Source organism: Sarcophilus harrisii, chromosome 1 (genome assembly GCF_902635505.1).
Source record: "Sarcophilus harrisii chromosome 1, mSarHar1.11, whole genome shotgun sequence".
NCBI lineage: Eukaryota > Metazoa > Chordata > Mammalia > Dasyuromorphia > Dasyuridae > Sarcophilus > Sarcophilus harrisii.
The window spans coordinates 101,087,205-101,103,407 of record NC_045426.1 but is presented as its reverse complement, the minus strand read 5'-3'; the positions used below and the strand labels follow the sequence as shown (position 1 = coordinate 101,103,407).

The 16,203-nt window shown below is 33.4% G+C and overlaps 1 long non-coding RNA gene across 2 annotated transcripts in view; it reads left to right on the top strand.

Moving 5' to 3' along the window:
- The window catches only part of LOC116422582, a 30,013-nt gene extending 15,336 nt beyond the window's left edge, over window positions 1–14,677 (top strand). For both annotated transcript variants that reach the window (XR_004233242.1, XR_004233243.1), the window contains exons 3-4: window positions 6,500–6,630; window positions 14,377–14,677. This is a non-coding gene — a long non-coding RNA (uncharacterized LOC116422582). The remainder of the gene's footprint in view (window positions 1–6,499; window positions 6,631–14,376) is intronic.
- The last annotated feature ends 1,526 nt before the right edge of the window (window positions 14,678–16,203 follow it).

The following is a 16,203-nucleotide window of genomic DNA, read 5'->3' as shown; positions in this document are numbered from 1 at the left end:
GTAAGGGTAAATTGTTTTAAATGTTTCCTTTTTGTTTAGCTTTGATTTCAGAATGACAAAAATCTCGTGCCAAATATGGATGCATCTTTCTCCTTATTAACTTGAATCTCAAAGTGTCTTGTCTTGAATAGACCAAGAAATATGTTAATATCACTTTATTGATTTTGTTTATTTTTTAACTATTTTGAAATTATATGTAAAAATTGTTGATCATTTAATATAATTTGAAGCTCCGGATTCTCTCCTTCCCCTCTCATTCCTTTCCCCTTCTAGAGAAGGGGATCAATTTGAAGTTGATTATACTCGTGAAGTCATGCAAAACATATTTCCATATTAGCTGTGTTACAAAAGAAAACACAAATAAATTAAAAAAAGAAAAACAAAGAAAGTATGCTTCACTCTGTATTCAGAGTTTATCAGTTCTCTTTCTGGAAGTAGATAGTAGTTTTCATTATGCATGGCATTGGCATTGTCTTGAATCATTCTGTTGATCAGAGGAGTTGTTTCTCATAGTTGATAATCATTACAATATTGCTGTTACTATTTTTTGTAGTTCTATAAAATATTATTTTTTTGGTAATTTGATTGGGGTGATACTGAATAAGTAGATTAATTTGGGTAGATTTGTCATTTTATTATAATGACTCAACCTATCTATGAGCAGTTAATATTTTCCAAATTGTTTAGATCTGACTTTATTTGTGTCAAAATTGTTTTATAATTATGTTCATAGAATTGCTGGTTTTGCCACTGGATTTTATTGCTAATATATAGAAATAATGATAATTTGTGTGGTTGTATTTTATATCCTGCATATTGTATTTAACCTTTGTTAAAGTTATTACTTATTTCAACTAATTTTTACTTGATTTTCTAGGATTCCCTATGTATATCATCATATCATCCACAAAGAATGTAGGTTTTATTTCTTCACTGTCTATTTGAGTTCCTTCAATTTCTTTTTCTTCTCTTATTGCTATAGCTAGCATTTCTAACACAATATTGAATAATAGTGGCAATAATGGAAATTCTTGCTTCATGCCTGATTTTATTAGGAAGCTTCTAGCTAATTTCCATTACAGATAATGTTTGCTTATGGTTTTTAGATAAATATTACTTATTATTTATTTGTATGCTCTCTGGTGTTCTTAATAGGATGGAGTACCGTATTTTGTCAAAGGCTTTTTCACTATTTATTGAGATAGTTATATAATTTATGATAGTTTTGTATTGATATAGTCAATTAGACTGATGGTTTTCCTATTATTGAACCAGTCCCTCATCCTTGGTATAAACCCCACATCATTGTAAGATATGATATATTGTTATAATCTCCTAGCTATTGTTTTATTTTAAAATTTTGCTTCAATATTCATTCATAAGGGAAATTGGTCTATATATTTTTTTCTTTTTAGCTACTCAATATAAGTATCAGTACCATATTGCTGCACCTATCAAATTTTTAAAATATTATCCCAACATAATTGAGTCACTTCACACCTTCTTCTATCCTCTTCTATGTAGAATCTTTCTGAGTGCTATATTATTTAATTTAATATTGAGTCATGATTTCTTTATAATGTTAACATTTTTGTGTTTCTCTTGAGTCTTAAATAGAAGACTCAAGTCTTCTCAACTTTCAAATAGGAAAATCAAAATATTAATTCAGCTCTGTTTTGTTTACTGGGAATGCTTGAAAATCCTTTATTTTATCAAATATCCATTTTTCACTTGGAAGATGATCAGTTTTATTGAATTGGCTATTCTTGGTTGTAATCACAGCTCTTTTCCCTTCCAGAATATAATATAACATGCCCTTTATTGTGGTAGCTACTAGATCTTGTGTGAACTTGACTATGGCTCTCTGGTCCTTACCCAGCAAAGGTCTCTGATCCCTTCACGTTGCATTTAATACATCTCAAGATCCCTCATCCTTTGGGACTGGAGATTATATTCTTCTTCAGAGTTACTTATCTCTTGGGGCTAACAATATTGCTTCTTTTCAGAGCTTCCACTCCCTCTTGACTGAAAATGCACCTTTTCACCTTTAAACTATAACCTAGTAGTGGATATAGGGAATGGAATTGCCAAATAGTTGCCCCTTATTTTTCCCACTCCCTTTTCATTAAAAAATGCTCCTTTATGCCTTTGAACTGTGTTCAAAAAGTTATTCAACAGTAGTTTAATCATATTTCCAGTGCCAGTACAGGGCTACTATATTTTATAACTATTTGTTGGGTACCCTTACCATCTTTGATTTGAGAGTTCCTGAAGCTGCTGCTGCTTCTGTCTAGTCCCACCACTGGTGTTTCATGTACATGGACTCGTGGTCTGCTTCCTTCCTTATGTTATATATCTCTTTGACCTCTGATGTTGTTTTGGACTGGAAGAAAGTCTTATTGAGAACTTTTGTGGCTCTGCCATTCCAGAATTTGATTTGATGAATTATTTTAAAGTTAGAGGGGAAAGTTGAAAGAGCTCAGCTTTTTTATTTTTATCATGTTTGATCAACCTCCCCCCCCCCAAGTTCTTGTTAGTATCACTTCAAACCTTTTTCTATTTGATTTCCAAATTTATGCTGAAGGTTCGGACTCTAATTCTTTTCCCATTGTGCATTATAATCTCAAAATGATCAAGTCCAAATGACATATTGATATTATTAAAAAGATGATAATAATAATTCCTAATAAGGATTTTTTTCAGTGGAGTCATATAATTTAATGTCATCTGCGTATAATAAGTTATTAATATGATGTTTTAGTATTACTTCTTTTTATACGTGGAAGGCATACTTCCAAGCTGATCATAGGTTTAAGGCTTGACTGAATAATAAGGTGCTCAAATTATCTTTCCCAAAGATGCAATGTTTTATATACATTGCTTTTGTCATCACTATGTTGGTGGAATTTTAAAAATAGACAAATTTTCATGTAGATCTATCATGCTTTAATGTTTTTATACTAAGCTTCTTGAAGACAAGAACTGTCTTCATATTCTTTCTTTTCCAGTGTTCAGTATAGTGCCTGACACATAATAAATGCTTATTAAATTCTTGTTGACTGACTGAATCAAATATTTGCCGTGAATAATAAACCATGAGTACAGAACTGAATCAATTCTTGTGTGGGTAGTATGAGATTATTGTGCTTTCTGACAATTGGCTCAATAATTGTCTACATCAATTAGGAGTTGTATATTATTCTCCCAGGACTATTTTGGCATAATTATTTGCTCCTCAGCCAATTTATTTTTTTTTGTATTTTGTATTTATTGTTTGCTTGTTTTGTGTGTGTGTGTGTGTGTGTGTGTGTGTGTATGTATGTGTAAGCACAAAAAATAATTCATTAGAGGCAGCTAGGTGACTTAGTGAATACTGCATTGGACCTAGAGGTAGAAAGAACTGATTTAAAATCTGACCTCAGACACTAGTTGTATGACTCTAGGAAAGCTGCTTAACCTGTTTACCTAAATCCACTGGAGAGGGAAATGGTAACTCACTCTGGTTTCTTTGTCAAGAAAACGCCATATGGGGTCACAAGGAGTTGGACACAACTGAACAAGTGTAAGTGTGTGTGTGTGTGTGTGTGTGAAAGAGAGAGAGAAAGAAAGAGAAGTTATGAATGTATTGTATCAGGAAGATAAAAATAAAATTGTAATGTCTATATATGGAGGGGTCATTGGTATTCTTATCTCATAATATATTTCTAAGTATCTGATACATGCTAAATTTTTGCAAACTACAAGGCTTTGTTTCATAGTTTCTACTACTTTATTATATATATATATGTATATATATATATATATATATATATATATATATATATATACAAATGAATACACCAAGGCTCTTTAAAAGAGAATCAGTAATTTTGGGTGACAATTACCTAATTCTGAATCATTATCATAAAACTTTTCATTTCTACAAAAAAATTGCATACATGAACATTTTATTTAATTTTGTTGGTCACCTGATCACATACTCACTGAGTGTGGGAATTATTTTGCTTTTGTTTCCCTAGCATCTGGCACAGAGGTTCTCAATAAATATCTGTTTGACTTATTTGATTGGATTTTGGTAGCAGTCCAGTGAAATAAGCAGAATAGGGCATGGGTTTATGCTATTCTTACTGATAAGGAAACAGTATCTCAGAGAAGATAAATAGGATAAATTAGGATAAATAATTATCCTAAAATTACAAAGTTACTGATATGACAAGAACCAAGTTTAAAAATATGTACTCTCTTTCCTAATTCTATTATATCATGCTTATCGAATTTCCATCATGATATTCTCATGAACATTTATATTACACTAAAAAATATTTGATCTTCAGGTTGACATCTGCAGGAAATCTGACAGTGAAGATAATGTAATAAGGTAGATGGTTGTTCACTCTGTGGTGTCCTGATGTTCTTGCTCTTGGAGATTGGTCAATTTCTATTCCCTACCCATTGGGCTTTGGATCTTGAAGTAAGCAGAGGGTTAATTTTGGTTTGGAGTCACTCTTGGTTTAATCTTCAAAGTATTGGGAGAGATTAGATCAATTCTAGTCAGCTCTTGATTAGAGGGGCTCATTCCACCTGAGCATCAGGGTTACTTTATTGAAATGGTCAGACTTTGATTTATCCCCCAAATTATCCCCTATACCCTTGAGAGGATATTGGCTAAGGGAATTCCAGGGCTTGTTCTGATCTCAAATGATAAAGTGCAGATTATGAGACAAAGGGTCCTTTATATATGTTGGCTTTTTGCCTCACTCCATTTTACATAGTTTCAGTTGGTATAGACAGGGAAAAGTAACAAATGGCATGTTACAAACTACCTTGCGAAGTGACTCATTCATGTCTCCTTTGAGACTCTTCTTGTTTTCTAGGTTTTTTTTTAAGTTCAGGAAAGCTGGTACAGACATTTAGTTTAATTTATCTGCCTATGGCTTGGTAATGAGGAAATTAATACAAAATTAATCCACTGAATCTCCTAGTCTTGCTGTTCCAAGTATTTCCTAAACTTAAGGCAGTTATTATACTGATAAATTAATTCATTATAGATATTCGTGTCTAGTCACATCCAAATAATTTCATCTACTATACTCACAAAAGGGTATTAGGAGTGTAAAGAAGTTGCATAATAGCACCAGTGATGCCTTTTGAGAACAAGGTAGTATAAAAAACATCGTTGAAAAGTGGTAGAAAAAAAGGGTAAAATGAGACACAATTAATGGGCAACCCAATGTATTATCTTGGTGTCACATGTTAAAAAAATCATGAGAAAGCCTAGAGCACTGGGGATAGATCAAGGAACCATAGAATCATAGAATTATAGATTTAGAGCTAGATGTGACTTACAGAACATTGAATCTATGGGAAAAATGAGATACAGAGATTAAATTATTTGTCCCAGGTCACACAGCTAATACGTATCTAAAGTGAGATTAAAATGAAGATTTTCTTGAATCCAAGTTTAATGAAAGGATTTACAAAAACACTGACAAGAAGTTTATAAGAAAATAAGTGTAGAAAATGTATAAGAAAATAAGTAAATTTTAATCATTACACTGGTAATTTGGAAAGAACTTGGATTTTAGTTCTTGCTTTGTCATGTATTATCTGTGTGACTTTGACCAAATTGTTTATTTTTCCCATTTCCCCTGTTTTCCTCCTGCTCCCTTTACTAACATGCCATCCCTTTTACTTTTCTTCTCTCAGTGCAATCAAGCCTCAACTTGCTCATCTGTAAAATGGGGATAGGAGTATCTGACCTCATTAGAATGTTAGAACAAAGATTAAATTAGATGATACATGTAAAAGTGATTTACATCATAAAATATTATAAAAATGTAAGGTGTTATTGCTATGATTGACTATTAATTGCTCTCTTTGGTCACAGTAATGCAAGAAACAAATAGGGGGAAAGGAAGGAATGATCATTTATTAAACTTATTTTGAACAAGGCACTGAGTTAAGTTATTTATAAATAGCATCTCCTTTGACCCTTATAATAACTCTGAAAAGTGGGATCTATCATTATCTTTATTTTATAATTGAGGAAATTGAATCAAATAGCAGTTAAGTATCTTGCCCAAGGTAACAAACATAGCTAGTGAAAAGTTGAGTTCAGATTTGAATTCAAATTTTCCTCACTGTAATTCTAGCAAACTATTCAAAGAATCTACTCAGTTCTGTGTGGTCCCCTTCAAATTCTTCAGTTGTCATTAAGTTTCTAGACCATTCATGAATGTTAAGTGTTGGCACTGTGATTATAAGATCATTTTTCAGTAACCAATGAGATAACATATTGTTGAAGAAATGGAATCACAGCAGTATTAACATTCTTGCTATAAATGAAACCAGAAGATATAAGGAAATTTCAGCTAAATTTTAAAGATAGGTCATATCCTTGCAAAGGCAAATAGAAGAGTTGCTAAAATAGGTTTTTTCATGCTTCTAGTTACAGTAAGAAACGTTATTTTGTGGCACATTTGGTCATCTTGTTTTGCAGTATGAAGATGAATACAAGCAAAAAGACCACAGCGAAGATAATTACAACTTTCTACCAATGTCTGTTGCAGAAGGTGAGGAAACAGAAGAATTCTATGAAGACATGAACAAAATCATCCATATTAAATCAAGGTATAGTTTTTCATAGTAGTAATGTAAATGGAAAGATGAGAGTTTAGAAGGATGGCAAAAAATATGCTGGAAAACATGCCTCAGGGTCAAGGAACAAAAGGGGCTAGAGACTTTAAGATTGCATTAAAATTTCATGCATGTATACCAAAAATGCTTTCAAGAAGGGAGTTGAAACACCCCAAATGTTGTAAGCAAAAAATAAAATCAGAAAAAATATAAACTTGATTTCATTTTAACAGAAATTAATGACTAATTACTATCCCATATTCTATCTATATCCACTTTTAGGTTATTTTCTTTAGCATTTTTATTCTTCTTTTAGCAAACTATTAATTGTCTTTTCATGATTTTTTCCTTCTGTCTCATTTCTTTTCCCAATTTTCCTTTATTATTTTTATTTGATTTTGAAAACCATTTTTAGCTCTTTCAGAAATTCTTGTTGTAATGGTGTCCAATCTACATTTTCTTTCCCTTTGAGACACTGTTTATAGTTGTTTTGATAGCATTGTCCTTTTCTGAGTTTGTGTTTTGATTTTTCCTGTCACCATAGTAGCTTTTTATGACCAGGTTCTTTTTTTGTGTTGTTTGTGAGATTTTTCTCATCTCAGATTCCTTGAGTCCTTGTGACCAAAAGTGCTTCTCTGTGACCTTAAATTGTGCCCTAGAAGTGGGTATTGGTAATGGAGTCACCAAACAGCATCCAGTCTGAGACTCAGTACCATCACAAGCATCCCCTGTACTCTCTTTCTGACAAATTATCTAATTTCCTTACCATCTCTGGTAATCTCCTGATCTCCTGAAATTCCTGCTGTTGCTGCTGCTGTTACCACAACCAAGTCCCACCCTTGGTGTTACATCAATGTGGGCTATGAGCCATCTTCTATTTCTGTGTCACAGATCCTTCCTTCTGACCTTCTAAATTACCTTGGTTTGGAAGAATGTCTTATTCTGAACTTTTGTTGGTTCTGCTGCTCCAGAATTTGATTTAGGTGTTATTTTAAAGTCTTTTGGAGGGAAACGCTGGTAGAACTTGGCTGTAGTGCTTCCTTTACTATCTTGGCATTCTTTCATATTCCTTTTCAACCACTTCTATTGTAAATCCAGTTGATTGTAATTCAGTCCAAACTACTATAGGACAATAAGTATTCAATAAATATTTATTTTGTATAAGACACTGTGCCAAGGACTGCAGATATGGAGACACAGTGCAAAACTGTTCATTCTTCAGGGATAGTGAAGGACAATGAAGAATATTTAAGCCCACAGGTATGAATTTGATAAATTGAGGAGGAAGCACTTAAGAAATACAAAGATCAAGAAAAACTTTTTGTAGGAGATGAGACTATGAATTTAGTCTTGAAGGAGGCTAGGAATTCTCAGAAAGAATGAAATATATACTGCATATAGGGAAATGACTTTTCCAAAGGCACAGAGTAAAATGGTTCAACTGAATTATCCTTGAGTGTGTGATGGTGTCATCTTAGCAGATTTAATCAGGATTTTAAAAAATTCCTTAAATTTACTCTGCCCATGGTAATAGAACATAGAGACCAAGGTATCCAGATTTATTGTTAGAAAGCAGAAATGGACATTATTTAACATTCATTGTGTGAAGCATCAGACACATTCAGATGATTATTAAAATGGTAAGATCACTACCATTATTTTACTTGGCACACTGACAAAAGATCACTCATTTCATTTGAAAAGATCTTTTTAGATTCTTCATCCTGCAAAGGAATGATTTAACCTCCTGCATGGTAGAATGCTAAGCTTGTTCCCTGAGAAAGAAGAGTTGATTGGGAGGGAGCAGATCTGTCCTTAGCAACTGCTACACACACACAGCTAAAGGAAATGAATGTCAGACCCAGCCAGGGTTTTTTTTTCCTGTTGGCACAGTTTAGGACTCATACTCATCTTAGAATCAGTCCAGTCCTGGGAGAAGTTTTCAAAGTAAGAAAAAATACGCCCAAATTATCAAAATAGAGTTTGAAAGGGGGCCAAGAAAAATTGCTTCTTCCCTATTACTACCACATGTGCCTTGGGGCTGAATCCTAACCTCCCCCTCTAAATTGTAGAATACTAGGGACCTGTTTCCCTACTTAAAGAGTGCTCCTAATCATGTGTTTCATTTTATGTCACTTGAAATCCAAATGCCACATGGAATGCTATCATCACCCACAACTTTCTTATTTTGTCACTAAGAGGACTCATTTTAATTCAGTTCACCTGTAAGGCTTGACATGATGGTGAGTTAAGGTTGTATTAGTTCTATTAGAAAGTGTCTATATTATAATTTGTGATATTGTTGTTTTTTTTTATTTGGATAATCACTTTGCTCTCATTTTTTCCCAGGTTATATGCTGGAAAATAAAGCACATTACAAAATCCAATTGGTTTTCAACACATATTGTAAACAATCCATGTATACCAACATAGCAAATGCAATTGTTAAAAAATAAATGCTTTGTTTAAAAAGCACATAAAAAGTGTGCCTTTTAAAAATATCTTATTTCCCAATAACCTTCTACCAGTCAAGATAGAACCCTCCTTTATAATGAAGAAATATAATTAACCATATATGACAATGTATGCCTTTTTTCACACAAGTAGTCTGCCATGTCTCTCCTAGGAAGAGGACGGCATGAGTGACCTTAAATGCCAGTCAGGGAACACTTTGAATTACATTTATAAGATTAAAGAATCATACAGTTAGAAGGGATCACCAATAATCATGTAATCCAGCCCCTTTATTTTATATATAAATATCTGAGGCTCAAAGAAGTTGAATGACTTGCCCAGTTAAACTCCATGTTTTCTGATTACAAATCCTTTTTTCCCACCATTCTATGTTGTCTCTACAAAGCTAATTGGCAACAGGAACCTAAGGTAATTGTTACAAAGGTTTTCATTAACAAATAAAGGATATAATTCTTAATAAAGCAATGTCCCTCTTAAACTACTTGGTTGATTGGTCTCCTGAGTGTGAATGATTGGGCTTCCTTATTTCTTTCTTTTCCTCCTTATGCAGCTGAGTTGGAATAGTCTTCTTTTGTTCCTGTACCTCTGAAGATGTTGGTTATCTGGAATCAAGTAGGCCTGTGGATGTCATAAAGTGACTCTGCAGAAACATCTCTCTTTAAGCTAAAATTAGTATGAACTTTGAGTTACTGGAGGGCAAGGAGAAAGTCAGAAGTTCTGAGGACCTTTGATAATTTTGTATGACTGTTTAAAATGTTCTAATTATTTATAAAGAATGACAGAGCTTGACCCAATGGATAGTTTTGGCTAAGTGAATCTGAAAATTCTCTTTTTAACACGAGCATTTTCTGATGGTGTTATATGATTAAAAATCATAGAATAATATGGCATCTATGGTTCAAGATACACAAAGGGAAATCAAGAAAATTATGGTGATCATAAATAAGTTATGGTATTATAAAAATATGGTACAAGAAAAGAAGGTAGGCTGGTCATGAAGTGGGAATGAGCGTCAACAGAGGAATAGCCTAGGAGTTTCACCATTACAACCTAGATGACAGTCCCTAGCTGTTATGATAAATTCTTTGTGTAGCATTTATGGGAGCAAGTGAATCAGAAAACATTGGTTTAGAAGTTGTGGATGGGTTGTGAACTGTATCATTAGTGGGAGTATGAATATGCTCTCATCTGATGAAATTATAGATTCACTGAAATTGTGAAGTAATGCTGGAAAATAAATTTACTTAGTCCTTAGTCTACATAGATATATATACATTCATATAAAAATTCATTAATACTCAGTGCAATAAATTTTTATATTATTATTAGTATATAAATATCTTAAAGAACAAAATGAATATTCATATGTTCAAATGGAATTGTTATTTACATCAAACATATCGTACAGACATGGATATTCCATTCAGTGACTTTCAGGTGAGTTCCTAGTTGATATCCCATCTTAAGTTTGCTACCAATAATGGTAATTCTGGTATGCAGGGTATAGTAATGTAATGAGTAATGGGTGAATGCTGTGATGTGCATTGCTATTCATTTCTATGTGAAATACAGTATATAACTGCATGGGGCATAGTGATATCCACAATTCTCCCCAAAGCTCACTTACTCCAAACTGCCTTCACCAAGGCAGATTTAGATACCCAGAAATAGATCAGGTCACAGTTACATTCAAACACTGTCACTGTCCTAGAATTAATTGTGTTTTAGGGGAAATATGCTTTTTCCTACTTATTACTTTAACTTTTGTGCCTCTCCCCAGTGCTACCAGCCACTCACAATAATGACAATTTTAGGTCTTAATCATAAATATTTACTCAGAAGTCAAGCAAGGGAAATAATAAAATCATAAATACAAATATATTAAAGTTACTGCATAAATGATAAAATACATAAACTTATAAACTGGGATCACTCTCTCCCTCCAAAGCACTTAGTATTTGTAGGGAGGAGTGGATTAGAAAGCACTTAGGGAGGAATATCCATATGCTAAGTATAACTCAAAATTTTGAATTACATATTTTGATATAACATATTTGGCGACATTTGTATTACATAAAATTGCTTCTCTACCCATTGCTTGAGTGTTGGTCTTCAACACACTTAAGGTGGATGTTTCCTCATTTTTTCTCTACCAGATGATAGTATGACAATCTATTTTAAAAAGGATATTTATAATGTGTTATCTCTTAATGTGAGTAGCCATTCCCTTTAATACTGTATTGAAAAATTGGACAATCATATTACTTTTTTTTTCAGCTGCAATCTAAAAATATGACATATTTGAATTTGTTTTTAATACATATTGTAAGCAATTTAATACATATTGTAATGCATCAACACAGTGACTGAAATTTTTTAAAAAAATGCTTTGTTAGTGTCTGTTTTTTTAATATCACTCCTACTTCCAAATAACCACACCCAGTCCAGACAGAGTCCTCCCTCATAATAAAATTCTTAGATGAAATATAAAAACATATTTGGCGTATTTGGTAATGTATACCTTATATAGCACCTACAATTCATTAGATTTCTCTACTAAGAGAAGGATGGTAAATTTCTATCCCTGGACCTAAGATTGGTTTTAGGTACTATGTGACCCAAAGTGACTATCTGGGATTAGAGAACTGAATTTCATCTGGGATTAAAAGGTTATAGATCTAGAACTCATAATTACCCAAGGTTGTTATGAAGATCAAATGAGAGAAAATGTATGAAGTGTTTAGCATAGTACCTAGCACATAGTAGGTGCTTGATAATAGCTTGCATTCCCTCTTCTCCTTCAAGCCAGAGAAAAGCAAAAAGCTCATCCAACTGTGCTCTCCGTCCTACACAAACCAACCCAGCAAGTTATTAACTTATTCAAATAATGCATTGTTCAATCAGATCAGAGATCCCAGCAACATAGCTCACTCAGGTTGACCCTTTTAAGTGAGGCAAACAAAGCTGGTCAACAAATTGGAATGCAAAGCAGCTGCAAAGGCTCCTGATTTAGAATTAATAGTATATAGAGTAAAAGGCTTTTATAAGAGTTTCACATTTTTCTAAATTCTGGTGATGCTGAAGGGTGATAGCTGTTACTGAAGCCTTTGGCTAATGAAATGAGGGAGCAAAAATCTCTCACATCAAGCCAAAATGCTTTATCTGAAGCCTTCTGTCAGCTGCCTGCTTTTAAATGCCGCAAGTCCAATAGAGCGGCTTGTCATCTCCTCCAACCAGTGCCATCAATTTGGCTTCTCAGATTCTGAAGGCAAGTTTATCCAGATGCCCATACCAAGTATTTCTAATCACACCACTTAAATGAGTCTTAAATGTCTTAAATGAGAACTTCTGATTCTCAGTGACATACCTATTAAAGACTTACATAACTCACAACATTTTTCTTCTCAAAATTTTCTTTTCAAATCATACCTTAATCTCCAAATGTTTATATGATTGCTAATTTTTAAAGTTTTATCTTTAGTTATGGAAGAGTTACCAACAAACGAAATGAAGCATCATGATATCCTACAATTCTAAACTGTTTGACATGGTCCTCTCATTCTTTAATGTATTTGAAGCAGGTTTCTTATACAGTCATTTCCCTACTCATTAATAAACAAAATATCTTTTCTCTGTTTTTTTTAAAGTATCAAACTGTTACCACACAAATGAGGGATCATTCTACATTGTTCATAAAGCAATTTGAGCTTTTATTTACATCATTGTTCATTTTCCATCAAGAATTGCTCAAATCAGAGCTAAAACCTTTGTTTCTTCATATATGTATATACATACAATTTATATTAAAACAATTAACTTTTCCTTTTTGGTGTTAAAATGTTCATCCATTGTAGTGACAATAGCTTAATATGAGAGATGGTTAATTATTTTCCTTTATACAAAAATATTTTTTCTTTGTCTCAGCATTAAGATATTCCAGCTTCCTTAAAGGAATAGAATACATTATAAAGAGATAGTATATGTTATATTCCACATGTTGGAGGATTTCTTGTTATTCTGAAATTGAAAGTACTTGACTACTTATGGATCAGTATTTGTTCTTACATAACTAACACAATTCCTCCTTCTAACATACATTTTTAAGATGGAATCTTTTACTTCTCTTCTTCTTCAAAGGTTCCTACTGGTTATGATGCTATAGGTCATGCCCATTTAATTCATTTTATTTTATTATTCATTTTCAGTTCATTAGGAAATGTTGTATTTCATGTCTCATTTACATACAGTAAAATCATTAAATAGTAATATTAAAAAGATGGGCCTTTATTTTAGACATAGCTTTAATTCTTTAATGTAGCTTTGCAATATTCTAAAGTCAACCCAATTCACTTTATAATTGGTCCTACAGTTCTTTATTGAATACAGTAGTGGTGTGGTCAAACTTGTACTTTAGGGAACTCACTTTGACAGTTAAGTGGAGGAAGAGACATGAGGTAGGAAGACCAATTAAAAAGCTATTGCCATGACTATAAATGCTATACCAAGCATTTATTAAGCTCCTATTATGTGCCAGGCACTTTGCTAAACTCTTTATGCATATCTCATTTGATCCTCACAACCATACTGTGATGTGGGTGTATTATTATTTTAATTTTTCAGTTGAGGGAGCTGAGGAAGACATAAAGTCAATTGCCTAGGGTCATATAGCTAGTAATTATTTGAAACAGCATTTGAACTCAATTTTTCCTGAATCTAGGTCCACTACCCTATGTGTTATGCCAATGTGATGAAGGCCAGAAATATTGTGGTGACTGTGTGAATAGAGAAAAGTGGTTATATATGAGAGATATGAAGCTAGAAACAACAAAATTTAAAAATTGTTTACCAAGTGAGTGTTTACCAAGAAATCACCAAGTGAGACGAAGCAGAAGTTGAATCTGAGGACTCTGACCCCACATCTAATACTCTATCCATTGCCTGTTGCTCTATCATCTAATTCATCCTCGACCCTAAGCATTGAAGAAATTTCCTTGGTAACAATACAAACAAAAATTCCTTCAGTCTCTACCTAAAGACCTTTATGAAGGGGATTTGTTATATAACCAGGAGGTTAATTTTATTTTTAATTTTATTAAATTAATTTATTTAATTATTTATTTAATATATTTAATTTAATAATAATTATTCAATAATTATAATAATAATAAATATTAATTTAATAATTAATTTTTCCTTAAATTGAGTTGAGATCTTCTTTGATATTATTTGGACAATTACAACTCTTTCTCTTTTTTTTCTTTTTAGAACAAGATTATTCCTTCTATTGAATAGAATATCAACTCCCTGAGAGCAGGACTATTTCTATCTTTGTATCAAAGGTCCTTTATAATGTCAGTTGATTTGAATTAAATCCCACAGGACAGATTTTTAGAAAGTTGAAGGCAATGATCATGTCTCCAATTACTAAGTTCTCTGAATAGACCCTCAAAAGTATAATTCCCAGTGAGTTCCTGAGTCTTGTTGTCTTCCTCCAGACATAATCCAGTTTGAGTATTTCTTCCTGGTACCCAAAAAGCTCCACTGCTGCTTGCATGCCATCAGACAAAGCAAACACAGAGAAGGAACCTTAGATTGGCACCAAATGAATGGAGGGCCTCTTCATTGCTCCACCCGCCTAGTTGTGCCCACTCTTGGAAGGACTGGGCCCAATTGTCCGTTACTCAGCCTCTAGTGCAATGAGGATTTTGCTTTGCTTGCTTGTGTAAATAGAGCTTCAAGGGAGTGAATTCCTGGAATTATTCGACCTCATTTATTGTCAGCTACATAATAGTAACTGGACATTTGGCTTACATACTTGAGAGGCTTATCCTGTCCTATAATGGTGATTCTTTTCCCTATTATTTCCAGTATTACACTTGTAGAGATGAGTGGAGAAGAGTCAAAGCCGGTAGATGTAGTCATTATCATGATCAGACAACAGGGCAAAGTCACCAGTGTATGATGTCTATCATGCTGAGCTCCTTAATGGGTGTAATTTAGTTAGTCCTGCAGTAAGAATTCTTTAGGTCATTTGCACTGGAAGGAAAAGCTAATTTAACAAGGTTGTCACCTTCTCTAAAGTGTATTCAATGGCTTGAGAGCCTGAGAAATTCGAATAAAGGGGAGGGATCATTGCTTAAAGCATTCTCTTTCTTCTCCTTCTTTTCTTTCTCCTCATTCAACCAGGAATGTCAGAAAAATATGTCCAAGGACTAGGGAGAGATAAAGAAAGAGAGGCTACATTTCCCACCCCCCCCCCCCCTTGCTTTTTTTCTTTTTTTTTCCCCTTTGAAAGCTAAACATGAAGGCAATGCAGCTTGTGTGGAGTGGGAGAGATGCTTATATCTCTCAGTGACATTACTGAGGGGATAAGGGCCAGAGGTGCCCAGGTGGGGCTGTCAATCTGAGGTAACATCAAGGGCTCTTACAAAAACAAAAGGGAAGAAAATGGATGTTTAATCAATAATGCTGCTCTCTGCTTAACCTTTTGTTTTTTAACCAAGTTTCATCCAGCTCAGAAATGGAGCCTGATATTTAACATATAAAAGGAACTTCTGGAGGTGAAACCTTCCAGAGCACTCTGAGAAAGCAGAGATGGAATTCAGGGCAGGGAAGAAGAGGGAAAGAGGGGAGATGAGAGAGGAAATCAAATGAATGATTAAATGCTGGGTGCTATGAGGAGCCAAGGCTGAAGAGTACTCTAGGAAGTGAGCTGAGAAGGAACATAATGTTAGACTGGAAGGGTGACAGGAAGCTGGTCCCTTCTGAGCACTGAACTCACTTAACCTTTTCTTACTTCTAGAAAAGAAGCTGGGAAATAATTCAAGAGGAAAATAAAAACAAGAGAATAGAATATATAACCCTATTTAGATTAAATAGATGCAGGAAACATAGATTGCAATCATAAAAGATAACCTATAGTTAATTCTTTAATTTTAACTTTTAAAGAAGGAAGCATTAGTGTGGATAATCAGATAGTGGCTATAACAAGTGAATTTTATTGGAAAGCATTTGGATAGTGGATACTAACATTGCAAGCTTAGTTGGTGGTCAAGAAATTAGGGAAATGCTCTGGTGAACTTGTAAGGAGGA